The 19558-nt window shown below is 41.2% G+C and overlaps 1 protein-coding gene across 4 annotated transcripts in view; it reads left to right on the top strand.

Annotated features, from left to right (window-relative positions):
• Nucleotides 1-19558, top strand: part of SERPINB6 (serpin family B member 6) — an 82321-nt gene that overhangs the window by 46658 nt on the left and 16105 nt on the right. Inside the window, exon 1 of one of the 4 annotated variants that reach the window (XM_019419892.2) lies at nucleotides 4444-4637. The exons of 1 other annotated variant lie outside the window; for it this stretch is intronic. The gene's annotated coding sequence lies outside the window, so the exon portion shown is untranslated. Of the gene's footprint in view, nucleotides 1-4443; nucleotides 4638-4835; nucleotides 4961-5235; nucleotides 5357-19558 lie in introns of those variants that run through there. 2 more of the 4 variants (XM_019419893.2, XM_019419894.2) reach the window with 2 other exon arrangements.

Consider the following 19558-nt stretch of genomic DNA (forward strand, 5'->3'; position numbering starts at 1 on the left):
TATACATATATACATATATATATCTATATCTATATATATATATATCTATATATATAATATTCCACTGTATATATATACAGGGGTAGAAAAAATCAAGACCTCAGTTTTCCAAATGGCTTCCTCCTGGGAGTGTCACCACCTCCCAGAGGGAGGGAGTATGCATCCTTTGTCCACCCACTACCTGCAGACTCATTGGATCTCTGCTTCTCACATTTTGCCCACTTTGAGCAGGGTCTTATCTTTTTTAAGTTTTTATTTTGATTCCAGTTAATTAACATACAGTGCTATATTAGTTTCAGGTGTACAATATATTCAACAATTGTATACATCATTCAGTGCTCATCACAAGTGCACTCCTTAATTCCTATCACCTATTTCACCCATCCCCAGCCAACCTCCTCTCCCCTCCCCCCCCCCCCATCAGACTGTTCCCTATAGTTAAGAATCTGTTTCTTGGTTTGTCTCTTCTTTTTCCTTTGTTTTGTTTCTTAAATTCCACAAATGAGTGAAATCATATGGTATTTGTCTTTCTCTGACTTATCTGGCTTAGTATTATACTGTAGCTTCATCCATGTCATTGCAAATGGCAAGATTTCATTCTTTTTTTATGGTCAAATAATATTCCACTGTATATATATACCACATCTTCTTCATCCATTCATCAATCAATGGATACTTGGGCTGCTTCCATGTCTTGGCTATTATAAATAATGCTGCTGTAAACATAGGGGTGCATATATCCCTTTGAATTACTGTTTTTGTATTCTTTGGGAAAGTACTCAGCAGTGCAATTACCAGATCATAGGGTAGTTCTATTCCTAACTTTTTGAGGAACCTGCTCAAACATACTGTTTTCCAGAGTGGCTGCACCAGTTTTCATACCCACCAACAGTGCACGAGAGTTCCTTTTTCTCCACATCCTCGTCAACACCTGTTGTTTCTTGTGTTATTGACTTTAGCCATTTTGACAGGTATGAGGTTGTCTCGTTGCAGTTTTGATTTCAGTGTCTTATTTTATTTTAAGTCTATTTATTTGGGGGGGGGGAGGGGCAGAAAGAGAGGGACAGAGAATCCCAAGCAGGCTTGCACTCTCGGGGCTCAATCTCATGTATCGTGAGATCATGACCTGAGCTGAAATCAAGAGTCAGATGCTTAACCGACAGAGCCACCCAGGCACCCCAATTTCAGTGTCTTACCTACCTGGTCTGTCTTTCAGAAGTGACTCATGAACCCAACCTGTTTGTCCAGTGAATGTCTGGGAGAGGTGGCTACAATTTCTTTGAAAGAACATTAGATATGAAGAACCATTAAGTACTGTAATATTGCTAACAGGATTGCCATGTCATTTGAATAATGTTGTTCATAGGAAACATCGCAATGCTTACTATCTGTAACGAAAACCAAATAGATGTTAGATAGTTGCCTGGGAACTTATTTTATGGCCTTTAATGGAAGGGCAGAGATTCTAGTTCTGGGCTAGTCTCAGAATTTTGCATTGCAGATGTGTGGTAAATATCCATTTAATTAAATTGAGTTTGCTAAGCAATTGACCTCATCCGGGATAGTTCCATCCATTAGGGTTCTTTTTTTTTTTTTTTTTAATCACTTAAGGCTTCAGGTGTCTATTTAGACATTTGGCTCATTTTCTGTGATCTGATTTTTAAAAGGTAGAGTTAAATCAATACGAATCCATCTCTACTGCTTAGATCAAGGTAGAAATGCTCTTCCAGTTTTATGGAAATTAGTTCCAGTTAGCCTACATAACACTGAGAATATACATAAAGAACAATAGAATTACATAACATAAATGTCACGGTGAAATGTTCCCAGTTAAAAGGGGAGCATCCTTTCTTCTCTTTTTGTGTTAGGGTTGAAACGTCAGCAGAATAGAATGAATTTATTCAGGGTGATGTTTTAGTCACTGTTCTGGTCACGGGTGAGTTACTGTGCTAATGTCAAAACCAACTTGTGTTCAATGAGCTGAATACAAGTTGCCAAATGCTTTTTGAATGGGTTTTTGTCAATCTATTATTTCCAACATTTAAAAGGGGAATTATTTTCAAAAATAAAACACAACCAAACAAAATATTTACCTGTGACAGTCCCAGATTCCTAAGTAAAATGAGCTGTGTTAGTATCATAATCAAGATTCTTGGTCAATCTTTATTTCCAATTTACTGATTGTAAATTCAGACTGCTTTATAAACACCTAAAAGGTTCTGTTGACTTTTATTTTACCTGAAGTACCAAAGTCCCAGTCCTCATCCAGGGAAGTCCTGGGAGATGAAAGGCCATGCTGTTGCTGAGAGTCAGAGCTATATGGTTTCAGGCAGGGTTAACAACAGAGAGCAATTAAACTGGGATTGGAATGAAAAAGACATTCTCTGGAGCCAGATCTATTTGTTGACATCATTGCCGTATCTGAACTGAGTTTTCTAAACATTAGACACCAATGAATCACTGAGTACTCCTGAGCAACTAGCCTTTGGCAAATGGTCTGGGATATTCTTGCCTTCCACTTTACTGCCCTCTCTTCCTCCAGCCATCAGCTGGGACTGAATTGAAACTATACAAATACTGGAAGAAAACATTGGTGAACAGTATAATCTGGAGAACGAGTTTCTAACTATGAGTCAAAAATCTAGATGCAATAAAGGAAAAATCATTAAATTTGACTACATTAAAAACAAAAAATATGCCAAAATCACCAAAGCAATGTCAGAAAACAGATGAGAAGCTGGGAGAAAATATTTGCAACTTATACTACAAAGGACTAATGCTACTATATAAACAGCATGTAAGAACTAAGAAGAAAAAGACCAAACAATTTTAAAAAATGAACAAAAGTCATGAACGGTTCATGGCGGGGGTGGGGGGGGAACAAAACAACAAAGAGGCAATGCTTTTAAACATATGAAAAGATGTTCAACCTCACTCATAATACAGGATATGGTAATTAAAACTATAGGAGATAAAACATCTCTCCCCTATCAGATTGGTAAAAATCCAAAGATGTCCATGTATTACTGTTAGTAAGGCTGTGAAGAAGCACTCAGATATAGCTGGGGAGAGGACAAAATGATACAAGCCCTATAGAGAGAAATTTGACAATAGCTAACAAAAATATATGTGTATTTGTCCTTTAACCTAACAATCCCATTTCTAGGAATCTAGGAATCTGGATTGGTGGATATTTCTCCATCAGTACAAAAGAGTATTTACACTAATATCTTGCTACTGAAAGCATGGTCTACGGAACAGCAGCCTCAGCTACCTGGGTGCTTGTTAGAAATGCTGAGTCTCAGGACCTACTGAATCAGAATCTGCATTTTAACAATACCCCAGATCATTTACATGTGCATTCAAGCTTGAGAAGCACTGCACTAGGTTATTCGTGGCATTATTTGTAATGACCCAAATGGAAACAACCCAAATGGCCACCAGTGACACACGAAATACGATCAGCCATGAAAAGGAATAAGGATGCTGTGTAGCAAATACAGAGATTTCCAAAATGTATTGTCAAGTGAAAAAAGCAAGTTGCAGAACTATCGACAGATAACAAATGGATAGGTAATAGAATGACACTCTTTTGATAAGCGTGCACACGCATACACACATACATGTTTGCAAAAAGGTCAGCTGGAAAGACATGCCTGAAGCTAAACAAAACTGGGTTGATATCTCTGGGCATTACTTTATGTTTCACTACTCCAAAAATAAAATTTAAACCGTCACAACTGGGAGAGGGATGCTACAGGCATGCAGTGGGTAGAGGGGCCAGGGATGCTGTTAAACATTCTGTAGTGCCACAGCACAACAAAGAATTATCCAGCTCAGGTGTTAACAGTGTCCATGTTGAGAAATCCTGGCCTAGGGTAAGGATGGAGGAAACGCAAAAACAATTTGAGGTTTCCAAAATTAAACTCATTTTTAAAACGTGGCTAGCGTTTTCCCCTTCTCCTCTCACCTTTCCGTTCTCCATGACTGCTCCAAGGTGGCAAACATGGACTTTGTACACATTTGTATAATTTGTTAGTACCCTGGAGTTTAATTCACATGCGCCAGAAGACTACTGCATTATGAACACACAAGATCGCGTAGGCTTTATTTAAAATTTCTGTCCCTCACTGTGCAACTTATGCCTACGTACCAAGAACTGGCACTTTTCTGGTCACTGACAACATTAATTCACGGTCTCTTTACCAAGTCACAGTAAAGCGCTGGTGTGTCCGCGTACTGTCGCTCTCTGACTGAAAACTCCAGAGGTTTTCGTTTGATTCACCTACCTGGTGGCCCAGTGGGCGAGGTCAACGCAACTAGACTAGAAAAGTACGCGCGGCCCATAGGCCGGCCCCAGGGTGGCGGTCAAAGTGCAGTGGAGTACCTGGCGCACACCTGGTCACCTCCCTTCACCGCCCTCCTGCGAGCCCCAGGCTGCTGACGGACAGCCGCCCCGGGATCTGGGGATGGGCGGTGCGCTGGCTCGCTTCCCCTGACTCCGCCCGCCCTCCGGCTCCGCCGGTATTTGAGGCCCAGAGCTTCTCCCTTCTCTCCAGACCGCCGCGCCAACCCTCCGAGGTACCGTCTGGTGTGGGACCTGCCCCGGCCCGCGGGGACCTGTCCTCCACTCCGAGGTCAGGAAAGCGCCGGAGGCAGGGTGGGGCCGCGAGGGGCGCGTGGACGGGCTGAGCTTGGTAGCTCAGTGATCAGGGTTTTGCAGGGACGGGGGCGTGGCCATGCGGGGCCCGGGGGCACGTAGGGAGGGCGTGGCCTCGCGGGGGTCGGGGACGCGCGCGGGGAGGGCGTGGCCTCCCGGGGTCGGGGCGCGCGTGGGTAGGGGCGTGGTCACGCGGGGCCGTGACCCTCGAAATCTTGACGGGGAGGGGGTGGTGTATGAGCGTTTGGGCTCGGGTTCCCTTGAGAAGTCCAGTGGTCTGGCGGACAGTGACACCATCTGGTGAGTAGTGTCTGGCCGCCCAGACCCGGACGCGCAGCCCCGCGTCCGCAGTGGAGGCAGCGGGAGCCGGCATGGGGGCTGCGCTGAGCGTCCAGAGCTGCTGCGCGGGGCCCCGCAGCCACAGGTGACCCCGCGAGGCCTCCGGCCACAGGTGACCTCGCCTGTTCTGTCCGCGAGGCGCCGGGCGTTGGGAACCCAGGGTAGGGGGCTTGGAGGCCTGAGAGAAGGCCAGGGGTCGGTGCCAAAGGCGGCCGAATTTGGGCTCCCCAGCGCCTATTCACTGAAACTGCTCCTAGGTGATCTTCCTGCCCACCCGGTGTGGCCTGCTGGCCTGTGGGCAGGTGCTTCGCAAATTCCGCAGCACCTTACAGGTTATTCAGGCCTGCGAAGATAATCGTGAGCATCATTCCAGATATTGTTACCTCTGTTTTTTTTTTTTGTTTTGTTTTGTTTTTTTTATTAAACTTACTGCAGACAAAATATTACAAGATGTGGTGTCTTCAGGGCTAAGAGGACAATGGGGAAAATTTTAATCATACTTGGGGTTTGTGTGCTAGATGAAATTGGCACATGAATTACTTTCTTCCCCCTCTTCCCCATATAAAGCTCAAGTTCAGAAAAGAGAAGTATGGAAAATTAATATTCATATGCTGCCAGGAATACCTAGATGCCAGGGTGGAACTGGGTCAGTGTTGGTACTTTTGCTGCCTGGGCCTGTACAACTGTACCTGGGGACAGGAATATGACCCAAGGCTAACTGCTTCCTCCTGGGTGTGGTTTAGGACTGGTGTGGTGAGATGGGATGAGAAAAATAACCTTGGATTCAGCATTGTATTGCTCATTGCATTTCTGGGGCTAAGAAATGTGCACTCTGGTTGACATGAATGAAACTGTTATCAGTATTACAGGGTGTGTTCCAGTATTGCATGATTACTTTTGAGTGATTGTATCCTTCGGTTTATACCATCACAGAGAAAGGGTGCAATTTTAGTCATACTTGGCCACATAAACTAAATATTTAAAATTATACAAGGCCAATTCCAATTCAAGGCATTTTATTACATTTTAGCATCTTATAGTTAGCTCCACCTGTAAGAGTAGAGTGAAATTAGAATGAATGGAGTCATCATTCTTTTCTGTTCATACTAAGAGCACCCTCTATCACACCAAGTGTGTGTTGTAAGACCTGGGAAGGGGGTGGGGGAGGAACCACACACCTTATGTTTCCAAGCTTGCTGACCTGAGATCAGGCCTAGACAGAAGAAAGGAAATAGTGTATAATCCTACCCATTTGTTGAATACCCACTGTGTGCCAGACATTACTTTATTTAATCCTCACAGTAAACCTGCAAATAGAAGGAATCATCCCAGGACACCTGGGTGGCTCAGGTGGTTAAGCTTCTGACTTCAGCTCAGGTCACCATCTCATGGTTGGTGACTTTGAGCTCTGAATGGGAATCTGTGCTGACAGCTCAGAGCCTGGAGCCTGCTTCGGATTGTGTCTGTCTCTCTCTGCCCTGCCCACCCCCCCCCCCCCCACTTGTGCTCTGTCTCTCTCAAAAATAAATAAACATGAAAAAAAACTAAAAAAATAGAAAGAACCATCCCCTGTTTACATACTAGAGAACTGTTGTTCAGAGAAGTAAAATACACATATACTTACACACAGTATACACACAAGTACACCAGAAAACAAAGGTAGGGATGAAGCGGAAGCCCACATCTCCATTAAGCCAATCTTTAAATGGTTGGATTTTGTAGGAAATTAAGGCATCTTTAATCCAAGAAGCACAAATAGTGACACCTTAAAAAGTTAACAATCAGTTGAATCAAATCAATTGTGAACAATAATTGCTCAAAGATAACTGATAGTGCTATGGGGAAAATAATAGTGCTAGGATAGATTTGATTTGTTAGTCTTGTTTTATACATACACTCATATGTGAAATAGAAAACCTTACTACCCAATTTTTATGTTTGTGATTAAGTATTGTGATTAAGTATTTTTATTTTTAAAAGGTACACTGTTATTAAAACCATAAATAACTTTGGAATATATAATGCATTTTGCACATGTATGTGTGCATCTGTGTGTTGTGTATGAAGGACACTTTTGGCTGTCTTACTGAAGCCAAAATAGTAGGGACTTGGAAAGCCAGTGATAAGGTGTTGAGTTTCCAATGTGATCTGTGAGATATGCATCCTTATTACTGGCGTGTTCATTGAATGGATAGGAGAAAGCTTGCACTTCCTTAAAAAAAGAAAAAGAAATCCCACACTATAAAAATCTCACTAGATTGTTTATAATTTTCTTTGATATTTGAAATATTGTAGTGAGTGGTAAACTATTTAAATTTGAGTTTATTTTTGTTTCTCTTCTAGAACTAAGATCGCTTTGATCTTTTATGATTATTAAGAATTTGTATGTTATTACAAAGTGATAATGAAAGTTGTTCTATGATTATGTACTAGTGGCCTATAATTAGTGGGGTATTTTCAAATTCACATTTTAGGACAAGATGGATTTTAATAAATAGCATTCAATGCTTGGGCATTTATTTCACAAGTAAAAGAGGAATTGGGTAATAGCCAAAGAAATGGCTTTTAAACATTATTGTTTAACTCTGCTCACAAAAGTAGTTGGTAAATTTGTGATCATATGTGTTCAGTTCCTTTCATAAAACTCTACTAAAAATGACATCAAGGAGCCCTTGAAAGCGTTAAAAACAAAGGACAAAGAAAAGGAGAGGGGAAAAACAGTGGCCAAGTGATGTCAGAATTTGGGAGGAAAGTGATGGAGGAGGAGTTCCATGTCATGGAGATGACAGTGGTCAAGGTTGGAGGCTCCAGTACCTGCAAAGGCAGGAATGAAGTGCAGGGCTGAAAAATGGGGCCCTGTTAGAAAGCGTGTTGCCAGATCCATTAGACCCTATGGTATCCCTGAACCTGGCAACTAGGAAGCCACCTGCCAGAAGATCGGGTTTCAGCCATATAGGATCTGATGCTCAAACTCAGGGACCTCAAGCACTGGGTTGAATTGAGGAGATTACTGATCTGATAGAAATTCCCCAGCCCTACCCTGCTTGCTTCCAGAACACCACCAGCAGCCAGATCAGAAGGTTCCTCCCATTTGCTGTACAACAACAAAAAAATGCAGCGATCAGGTGATCACGCTGCATGAAAGCCTCCAGCTGACTTCCTCTCCATGTAAACAGAATTTGCAACATTGTTTTGTGTTTTCCTCTTAAATGTGACTGCTCCCCAAAGATTGTCCCCCATTTGTGGGAAGCCTGTGTATGGAATAGACTTAGATAAAGCAAACACAAACCACAATAACAGCAACAACAAAAGCCTCAGAGAGAGAGGTGAGTGAGTGTAGGGAGCAGAAGACATCTCAATAAAACCGTAATGTTGTTCTCCAAGGAATTGGAATGGAGGGCTGTAAAGAAGGAACAGCAGAGAATAAGGAGAAATCCTTGGAAATTAAAAATATAATGGCTCAGGGGCGCCTGGGTGGCGCAGTCGGTTAAGCGTCCGACTTCAGCCAGGTCACGATCTCGCGGTCCGTGAGTTCGAGCCCCGCGTCAGGCTCTGGGCTGATGGCTCGGAGCCTGGAGCCTGTTTCCGATTCTGTGTCTCCCTCTCTCTCTGACCCTCCCCCGTTCATGCTCTGTCTCTCTCTGTCCCAAAAATAAATAAAAAACGTTGAAAAAAAAAATTAAAAAAAAAAATATAATGGCTCAAATTAGAAAAAAATCAGAAAACTTGGGGAAAAAAAAGTCACGGACATCCTTCCGGAAATGGAACAAAAATGGCACTGTGATGGAAAATGCAAGAGAAGAAGAGAAGAAAGAGCAGAGCTTTCCACCTCTGTAGCAAGCAGCCTTGCCCATCTCACAGCACCCTACAAATACTGTTTTCAGTGTGTGCGGTGATGAAGGCGCTTAGTATCTGGTAGATCAGTCCACGAGTTCTAGTGTCTGACTAATAGAGGATACAGAAAAAGAGAACAGAGTCAGTCTGAGGGAACTAACTCCTGACTTAATTTTTTTCCCAGAGAGGAAGGAAAATTTGAATTGCTAGATTGGAAGGGTCCCCCAAGTGCACAGCAAAATAAGTAAATGGGGCCCCTCTTAAGGACACACTGTGACATCTCAGAACATCAGGGATAAGGATAAGAATTTGTGAGCTTTTTAAGAATGAGGATGTGGGGAAGGGGGAATGGAACTGGGGTCAGAATGTCATCAGACTTCCCAACAGCAGAGCTGAAGGCTGGAAAGCAGTAAAGCAATGTGGCAGAAATTTGGATGTAAAATAATGTGTAGTGCATTCCAGACCCTGAGAAACTGTCAGTCATATGTAATGGTAAAGACTTCTGGGCATGCAAGATCCCAAAATGTATGCATTCTGTTTTAGAAAACTATTGGACGATTTCCTTCATCAAAATGAGGTAAACAATGAAGCAGGAAGACATTGGGGTCTGACACAAAGGGTATTTTTAGCAAAGAGATACCTCAGAGAAGATAGCAGTGTGGCAGGCTGAAGAGCAGTCCAAAATGTGGCTGATAAACAGTTGTATCAACACGTAGGTATAGTGAAAGAGAAAAGTGATGCACTTGCAGCCCAGATGAACACCTCTAAGTGCAATTATGTTTTATTTTATTTTATTTTTAATTTTTTGTATTTAAAAACATTTTTTTAATGTTTATTTATGTTTTGAGAGAGAGAGAGACAAAGTGTGAGCGGGGGAGGGGCAGAGAGCCAGAGGGAGACACAGAATCTGAAGCAGGCTCCAGGCTCTGAGCTGTCAGCACAGAACCTGATGTGGGGCTCGAACCCACAAGCTGTGAGATCATGACCTGAGCCAAAGTCAGACGCTTAACTGACTGAGCCACCCAGGTGCCCCTAAGTGCAATTATGTTTTAGAAAAATTAGGTGTATAAAAACTTTATGTGGCAGTCTCATTTACGGCATAGCATCTTAAGGACTTGCAAGGAAACCTCTATCCAGCTTTGTCCACGGGTGTGGCCCAAACAATACCACCAAAACTCACACTCCTTGAAGATTCAGATTTTGTATTTACAATTCTCCATTAAAAGAAACCAGGAGAAGGGCTGATACCTCATGTCTTTGGACTGGAAATAAAATAGATAGGTAGGTAGATAGATAGATAGATAGATAGATAGATAAAGAACCAGGGTTGTTGCCCTAGAGCAGGGATGTTTGAGATCAACATGTCAAGATAAAATAATCAATTTCAAGAGACACCCACTAGCACAGTTAATGACAGTTTGAGCGCCAACAAGAAAACCAAGACCAGCTAATTGAAATGCGTTGTTAAAATACCTGAGTCCATTAATAAGTTCAGATGAGGCAGACAAAATGAGTTTTAAAAAGGCACAGAAGAATTTGAATAACGTTTTTCAGGAAATGCTGTGTGATGATCCATATGTGATTGTTACGTAAAAAGTTCTGTTATTCCAGGTTCCTAGGCTAACAAGCACAGTAGTTCTACAACCATAAAGGCCTAAAAATTCAACTAAAGTACTTATAGATCGAGTCTACAATGCAGGTAGAGGAAAACGCATAGCACTTCATTTTAAAGAAAGACATTGGGTTACCAGGAACTGAAATTTGGTGTTTGGATGAGGCCTTGTAAAATCCCAGCAAAGGGATTTGCTGGTTACTCACTAGAGTGAGTGCTGGGTTCCAAGGAGCAGCTGGGATGGCATGGTGACCAAGAATCAGGCTTCCTGTGTTTGTGTGTGTGTGGGGGGATGGTCCCGAAGCATTAATATCACCTTAGGAAATATATAAGAAGATATAACAAAGGTAAAATATGTTAAACCTGTGGTGTTAATACTTGAGCACAGGGGTAGAAATGAGTTTGTAACTAATGTTTTGTGTCTTAAAAAAATTTTTTTTGTTGTTTATTTTTGAGAGAGAGACAGAGCATGAGCTGGGGAGGGGCGGAGAGCGAGGGAGGCATAGAATCTGAAGCAGGCTCCAGACTCTGAGCTGTTAGCACAGAGCCGGATGCCGGGCTCGAACTCACGAGCTGCGAGATCATGACCTGAGCAGAAGTCTGATGCTTAACCAACTGAGCCACCCAGGCGCCCATTTTGTGTATTTTTATTTTTATTTATTTTTTTAATTTTAGTTTTTATTTTTTAAAATTTACATCCAAATTAGTTAGTATATGGTGCAACAATGATTTCAGGAGTAGATTCCTTAGTGCCCCTTACCCATTTAGCCCATCCCTCCTCCCACAACCCCTCCAGCAACCCTCAGTTTGTTCTCCATATTTATGAGTCTCTTCTGTTTTGTCCCCCTCCCTGTTTTTGTATTATTTTTGTTTCCCTTACCTTATGTTCATCTGTTTTGTCTCTTAAAGTCCTCATATGAGTGAAGTAATAAGATTTTTGTCTTTTCTCTAATTTCACTTAGCATAATATCCTCCAGTTCCATCCCCATAGTTGCAAATGGCAAGACTTCATTCTTTTTGATTGCCAAGTAATACTCCATTGTATATATATACCACATCTTCTTTATCCATTCATCCATCGAGGGACATTTGGGCCCTTTCCATACTTTGGCTATTGTTTATAGTGCTGCTATAAACATGGGGGTGCACGTGTCCCTTCGAAACAGCACACCTATATCCTGTGGATAAATGCCTAGTAGTGCAATTGCTGGGTGGTAGGGTAGTTCTGTTTTTAGTTTTTTGAGGAATCTCCATACTGTTTTCCAGAGTGACTGTACCAGCTTGCATTCCCATGTTTTGTATATTTTTAAACGTGTTTGAAAGTCTTAGGTTATCCTAGCTTATTGGATTTGTAAGTCTTGATTTATAAGGTTTATAGAAGTCTAAATGTTTACTAAGGTTTAAACATTTTTAAGTTTGCTTTAAATATTTTTTTCATTTTTTTAATGTTTATTCTTGTGAGAGAGAGAGAGGGAGAGAGAGTTAGTCTGACGGGGGCTGGAACTCATGAGCCATGAGATCATGACCTTAGCAGAAGTTAGATGCTTAACCCCACCCAGGGACCATTAAGTTTGCTTTGAAAGATGTCAAAAGCATTAAAAAATCTGATATATTAAAATAAATAACTGATGCTTAAATATTTAAGCACAATAATTTCTTTGCAGTGTAAGCCGTATACTGCCAAACAATTGACAATTAATGAAAGTATTTTAGTAGGGAATGTTGTTCCCTGTCTATGAAAATTCCTTTTGGGCAGGAAGGCCCCTGAGCTCACCAGCAGGGCGATAGACTGTGGGAGAGGAGAAGGGGACCAGTAGATGACTCTGTATCTGAGCATACGAAACAGTTAGTGGAAAGGTCTAGTGACATGTAGAACATTTGGGGGAAGTTGCCATAGCTACATAGAAAACTAAAGAAATGTGGGGGGAAAGGCAATATTAACCTAAGGAAAAGCAGTGTTAAGTGATAGGAAATGTGCCCCTAGGATACTACTTGGTTTAGCACTGATCACTACTAGCTCTAATAAAGCAAGCCATGGGTGGGGAAGGACAAGGGCAGCAGTGTAAGAGAACCTGTAGTTATTTGTGATATCTTTTTGAGCACTGTCTGACATTTAAACTAAGTGTGTGAGTATTAATTTCACAAAAATAAAAATGAACCAAATCCTGGCCCCTAAAAATAATAGAGGCATGTTGTAGAAAATGTGAAAATGCAGAAAAATATAAAAAACATAAAAATGACCTGTAGCTGAGAAACATTGGGTGCACAATATTTCCTTCCATTCTGTCTTTAAAGTATGCTTACATGTACTTTTCTTCCTAGTTAACATGGAGAACATTTAAAAGTTTATTTATAGTGTTATATCCTCTTTTTCAGCTTAATTTTGTATAGCCTGGAACATTAGCATGCTTTTTAAAAAATTAATACCTCCTTTACTATCCATCATGAATGTGACAGAATTTGTGGTTCTCTGTTGTTGGGCATTTAAAACTTTTCTATAGCATATGAAGTAGTTAGTAGTTGCTTTTGTCCGTAATATTTTTTTATATTAAATTTATTGTCAAATTGGTTTCCATACAACACCCAGTGCTCATTCCAACAGGTGCCCTCCTCAATGCCCATCACCCACTTTCCCCTCTTCCCCACCCCCCATCAATCCTCAGTTTGTTCTCAGTATTTAAGAGTCTCTTATGGTTTGCCTCCCTCCCTCTCTGTAACTGTTTTTATTCCTCTCTTCCCCTCCCCCATGGTCTTCTGTTAAGTTTCTCAGGATCCACATATGAGTGAAAACATATGGTATCTGTCTTTCTCTGCCTTATTTCACTTAGCATAATACTCTCCAGTTCCATCCAATGTCCATAATATTTTTTACGGTTTTATTGAGAAATCATTGACATATATCACTGTGTAAGTTTAAGGTATACAGCATGATGGTTTGATATACATATGTTGTGGAATTATTGCCACAATGGGTTCAGCTAACATTCATCTTCTCATACAGATGTGATAAAAAAAAAAGAGTAAAGGGAAAAAAATTCTCCTTGTGGTGGTAACTCTTAAGACTTACCCCTTTAACTATCTTTTAACTACCTTCTGACATAGCTAATGGCAATATTAGTTTACAAGCATCATGTTGTACATTACATCCGTGATACTTACGTCTCCTGTATTTGGAAGTTTCTACCTTTTGACCACCTTCCTCCAGTGTCCTCTCCCTTCAACTCCCACCTCTGGTAACAAGTCTAAACTCTTTCTTATGAGTTTGTTTTGTGTTATTCCACATATCAGTGACATCATACAGTATTTGTCTTTCCTCTATCTGAGTTATTTCACATAGCATAATGCCTTCAAGGTCCATCCATGTTGTTGTAAATGGTAGGATTTCCTTGTGTTTTTTTTATGGCTGAATATTATTCCATTGCATAACTGTACCATATATATATATATATATATATATATATATATATATATATATCTCACAACTTCTTTATCTACTGATCCACAGATGGACACTTAGGTTGTTTCCATGTCTTGGTTATTTCAAATAATGCTGCAGTGGACATGGGAGTTCAGATTATCTTTTCCAGTTAGTATTTTTGTTTCCTTTGAATGTAGTCCCAGAAGTGGATTTGTTGGATCATATGGTAGATCTATTTTTAATTTTCTGAGGGTCCTCCATACTGTTTTCCATAGTGGCTATACCAACCTCAATAGCAGTGCACAAGAGTCCCGTTTTTCTCCACATGCATACTAGAATTTGTCATCTTTTGTCTTTTTTGATGATGGCCATTCTAACAGGCATGAGGTGATATCTTATTGTGATTTTAAATTGTATTTCCCTGATGATTAGTGATGTTGAGCATCTTTTCATGTACCTGTTAATCCTTCCTATATCTTCTTTGGGGAAATGTCTATTTTCAGGTCATCTTCTTTATCCATTCATCTGTCAATGGACATTTGGGCTCTTTCCTTACTTTGGCTATTGTCGATAGCACTGCTGTAAATATTGGAGTGCATGTGCCCCTTTGAAACAGCACACCTGTATCCCTTGGATAAATACCTAGTAATTAAATTTCTGGGTCGTAGGGTAGTTCTATTTTTAATTTCTTGAGGAACCTCCTGTTGTTGCCTGAGTTGTTAATTTAGCCACTCTGACAGGTTTGAGGTGGTACGTCATTGTGGTTTTGATTTGTATTTCCCTGATGATGAGTGATGTTGAGCATTTTCTCAGTGTCAGTTGGCCATCTGGATGTCTTCTTTGGAGAAGTGTCTATTCATGTCTTTTGCCCATTTCTTCATTGGATTATTTGTTTTTTGGGTGTTGAGTGTGATAATTTCTTTATAGATTTTGGATTCTAACCCTTTATCTGATATGTCATTTGCAGATATCTTCTCCCCTTCCATTGGTTGCTGTTTAGTTTTACTGATTTTTTTCCTTCGCTGTGCAGAAGCTTTTTATCTTGATGAGGTCCCAATAGTTCATTTCTGTTTTTGTTTCCCTTGCCTCTGGATATGTTTTGAGTAAGAAGTTGCTGCGGCCGAGGTCAAAGAGATTTTTGCCTGCTTTCTCCTCTAGGATTTTGATGGCTTCCTGTCTTACATTTAGGTCTTTTATCCATTTTGAATTTATTTTTGTGTACGGTGTAAGAAAGTGGTCCAGGTTCATTTTTCTGCATGTCGCTGTCCAGTTTTCCCAGCACCATTTGCTGAAGAGACTGTCTTTATTCCATTGGATATTCTTTCCTGCTTTGTCAAAGATTAGTTGGCCATTCATTTGTGGGTCCGTTTCTGGGTTTTCTATTCTGTTTCATTGATCTGAGTGTCAGTTTTTGTGCCAGTGCCATACTGACTTGATGACTACAGTTTTGTAATATAGCTTGAAGTCTGGGATTTTGATGCGTTCAGTTTTGGTTTTCTTTTTCAAGATTGCTTTGGCTATTCTGGGTCTTTTCTGGTTCCATAAAAATTGTAGGATTGTTTGTTCTAGCTCTGTGAAGAATGCTGGTGTTATTTTGATAGGGATTGATGAATGATCATTTTAATATGCTGCTGAAATCAGTTTGCTAGTATTTTATTAATTTTTGCATCTACATTTGTCAAAGATGTTGGCCTATAGTTGTCTTCCCTAATAGTAGGGAAAGCCTTTTCTAGTTTTGGTATCAGGATAATGTTGGCCTTATTAAATGAATTTGGGAGTGTTCTCTTCTCTTTGAGTTTGAGAAGGATTGGTATTAATTCTTTAAATGTTTGGTAAAATTCACCAGTGAAGCCTTATGGTTCTGGCCTTTTCTTTGTTGAGAGATTTTTGATTACTAATTCAATCTCCTTTCTAGTAATTGGTCTATTCAGGTTTTTCTATTTCTTCCTGATTCAGGTTTTGTAAGTTTTATGTTTCTAAGAATTTTTCCATTTCTGCTAGGTTGTCCAGTTTATTGGTATATAGTTATTCATAGTAACCTCTTATGATCCTTTGAATTTCCTTTTTAAATTTTTAAAAAAATTTTTAAATTTATTTTTGAGAGAGAAAGAGATAGCATGAGCAGGGGAGGGACACAGAGAGAGGGAGGCACAGAATCCAAAGACAGGCTCCAGGCTCTGAGCTTTTAGCTCAGAGCCTGACGCATTTAGCGTTTAGCCCTTTAGCATTTCTTGTAAGTCAGATCTGGTGGTAATGAAATGTCTCAGCTTTTATTTGTGTGAGAAAGTCTTTATAACTTCTTTGTTTCTGAAGGAGAGCTTCATCGGTCATAGAATTGTTGACAGGTTTTGTTTGTTTCTTTGTTTTTCAATATTTTGAATGTCATCCCATTTTCTCCTGGCCTGAAAAGTTTCTGTTGAGAAATCTGTTCATAGTCTTACAAGGGTTCCCTTAAGGATGTAACTTCTCTGTTTTCTCTTGCCGCTCTTAAAAATTCTTTCTTTGTTGACTATTCAATTATGGTTGTTGGTGTAGCCCTTATTCAGGTTCAGGCTATTTGGGGTCCTTTGGGTCTCATGGATGTAGACATCCATTTCTCTCCCCAAGTTTGGGAAGTTTTCGGCCATTATTGCTTTAAATAAACTCCCTGTCGCTTTATTTCTCTTCTCCCTCTGGAATTCTCATAATGCAAATATTGTTTCTTTTTGCTGTGTCCTATAGTTCCTATGGACTTGCTTCACAGAAAATTTTTGTTTCTCCTAACTTTCAATGTCTAGTCCTCCAGATCACTGATTGTTTTGTCTGCCTGAACAAGTCTACCCACTTACTTACTTACTTACTTACTTACTTATTTATTTATTGTTCGAGAGAGAGTGCACAAGTTTTGGGAGAGGGGCAGAGGGGGAGAGAGAGAGAATCTCAAGCAGGCTCCACACTCAGCATGGACCCCAATGCAGGGCTCAGTCCCATGACCCCAGGATTGTGATCTGAGCTGAAATCCAAGAGTCAGACACTGACTGAGCCGCCCAGGTGCCTCAGGTCAAGTCTACCTTTGAAACTCCTGAATTCTTCAGTTTAGTTGTTGTACTTTCAACTCTAGGATTTCAGTTTTCTGGGGTTTTATGGTGGTTGTTATTTCCTTTCAGACTTCTCATTTTGTTCATGCATTGTTTCCCTAATTTTGTTTAGTTGTGTGTCACCATTTTCTTTTTGTTCACTAAGCTTCCTTAAGAGGATTATTCTGATTTCTTTTTATGACAGTTTATAGATCTCCATTTATTTTAGGTCAGTTACTGGAGCTTTATTAGTTTCCTTTCATGGTCTCATATTTACCTGATTAATCATGATCTTGATTCCTTATGTTGGTATTTGTGCACTTGATGAATGGGGTTCATCTTCTAGACTTTATAGATTTGTTTTGGGAGAGACAGCTCTCCACCAGTAAGCCCAGCTGGGTTTCTGGCTACATCTGCTGCTAATGATTTGGGGCATGTAGGGCTTATTATTATGGTCTCTTTTGGGGTGAGGCAACTGTTTGAGCTCTGAAGATGGAGATGGTGGGGTGCCACTGGCTAAGAACAGTTGGATAGGACTACTGGCTTGGTTCCCTACCTAAGTGAGGCTATAGGATAGGCTCAGCAGTTGCTTGCATTTTCTGGTCTGGCTTTGTAGATGGTCAGGACTGGGTACTATATTCAGTAGTAGTTGGGGCTGTGAATTAATAACTTCCTGCCTTGGCAGGACAGCCAGCCAGAACCCAGGGACTATACAACTCATTGTTTTCTGGCTGAATCAGGCCAGAGCATGCACTGAGTTCCCTGCTCAGGTGAGGCCACTGGTTTCACTCTGCAGATGGTGGAAGGCACAGGCAGTGCTCTCTGTTCAAGTGCCTCTGTGTGTAGGGATGTTTTTCATGTGCTCTGGTTAGGTTCCCTGGTTGGAGAGGCTGAAGGCTATATTCAACAAGTGGGGCTATGAATAAAAATCCCTGTTCCAAGGCAGTGGGAGAAGCAGGTCTAGAGTTGGTAAAACTCTTTGTTGTCTTTTTTTTTTTTTTTTTAAAGAGATAGAGAAGGAACAAAGGAGAGAGGGAGAAGGAGGGAGAGAGGGAGAAGGAGAGAGAGAGAATCTTAAGCAGGCTCCACACCCAGTGTGGAGCCTGACACAAGGCAGGACAGGATCTCATGACTCTGAGATCATGACCCAAGATGAAATCAGGAGTCAGACACTTAATCAGCTGAGCCACCCAGGGGCCCAAAACTCTTTGTTGTCTTAACTCAAGCTGATCCACACCCTAATTTCCCTGCTAAACAGGGCCACTGGCTTTACTCTGTAGATTCTCAGCTCTATCTGCCCTTCTCTTGGCTCAGCACCCCTGGGCTGCACAGCTCCCAGGAGTTGTCTCCAGCCCTTTTATTCAGGTGGGGCCAGAAGACACTCTCCACAGGCAGGTGGGGCTGTAATTCAGCTACCTTGCCTGAGTGGGAGAGGGAAGGCTGCTCCAAGTTACCTTCAGTTTCCCAAACAGGCTGTCTGGTTGGGAGAGTCCTGGAGTTACCCTCAGTCCTCTGTGAATTAATCCCACTGCCTCCGTACCTGGTACTGGCTTTGCTCTGGGGGCAATCAGCTCTGCCTGCCCACTTTTCAGCTTGAGCACCACTGGGCAGCACAGCTTCCAGGAGTTGTCACCAGGCCTTCTGGTCAGATGGGGCTGGAAGGCACTCTCAGCAGCCGTGGGTGGGGCTATGACTCAGCATCTTGCCCAGGCATGGGCAGACTGGGCTCTAGGGCTGGCAGAACTCCTCGTTTGATGATCTGAATCAGGCAGATCTCCACTCTGGTGTGTTCCCTGGTCAGAGTGCATCGCTGACTTAGTTCTACAGATGAGGAAAGCCTCCGGGTGTGATTACTATGTGGACACTGCAGGCATGAACTTGGTCTGCCAAGATCCATGTGCTGGTTGTCGCAAGCCCCTCCCCTCTTCTCCATCATGGATTCCCAGTGGTTGAGCCACGCAGATTCCACTGCAGTCTCTGTAGAGTGAGAGACGCTGAGGCGACCTCTCCATGTGCTGCCGCCCTGTCCTTTATTTTTATTTTTTTAATTGCAAATTATGCTCTGGAAATATTGGCATAGCAATTTATAGGATCATTTACACAGTATAGGAAGGAATACCTATCTTAGTCATTGTTGGAAATTAATGGTTTTTTAACTTTCAAAAATTGTGTTTTAAAAAGGTATGTTGAATTTGCTCTCCACCTCCCCCTTTTTTTTTTTTTGGAAGTCTGTATGCCTTAGTGATTGAACTCCAGTGCCATGCAGACCTGGTTTCTAGCCTTCACTCTACCATTTGTATAGCCTTGTGATAAAAGAGCGATGGCTCCCATTTCTTTGCTTATCAAATGCTGATCTTCTCAACCAGCTTTACAAGGTTATAAGAGTCATTTAGGAAAAGTACTAATATAGGTCCCAGTGTGTAGTATATACTCAAAAATGGGTATTTATTTTTTCTGAAGTTAAAACTTTTTAATGTAATCACTAGTTATTGTTCTTGTTCGAGGCACAAGGGAACTGTTTCTAACATTTTATCATCGATGATGGCTGATACTCCTTGTCACATTAAGGAAGTATAGGAAGTACCATTTTCTTTTTGTTTTAAGGACATTTATTATGAGTGGGCAATTCAGTTATTTCA

The sequence above is a fragment of the Panthera pardus genome, unplaced genomic scaffold, assembly GCF_024362965.1.
Source record: "Panthera pardus isolate Hobbes unplaced genomic scaffold, ASM2436296v1 HiC_scaffold_17, whole genome shotgun sequence".
In the NCBI taxonomy this organism is placed as follows: Eukaryota; Metazoa; Chordata; class Mammalia; order Carnivora; family Felidae; genus Panthera; species Panthera pardus.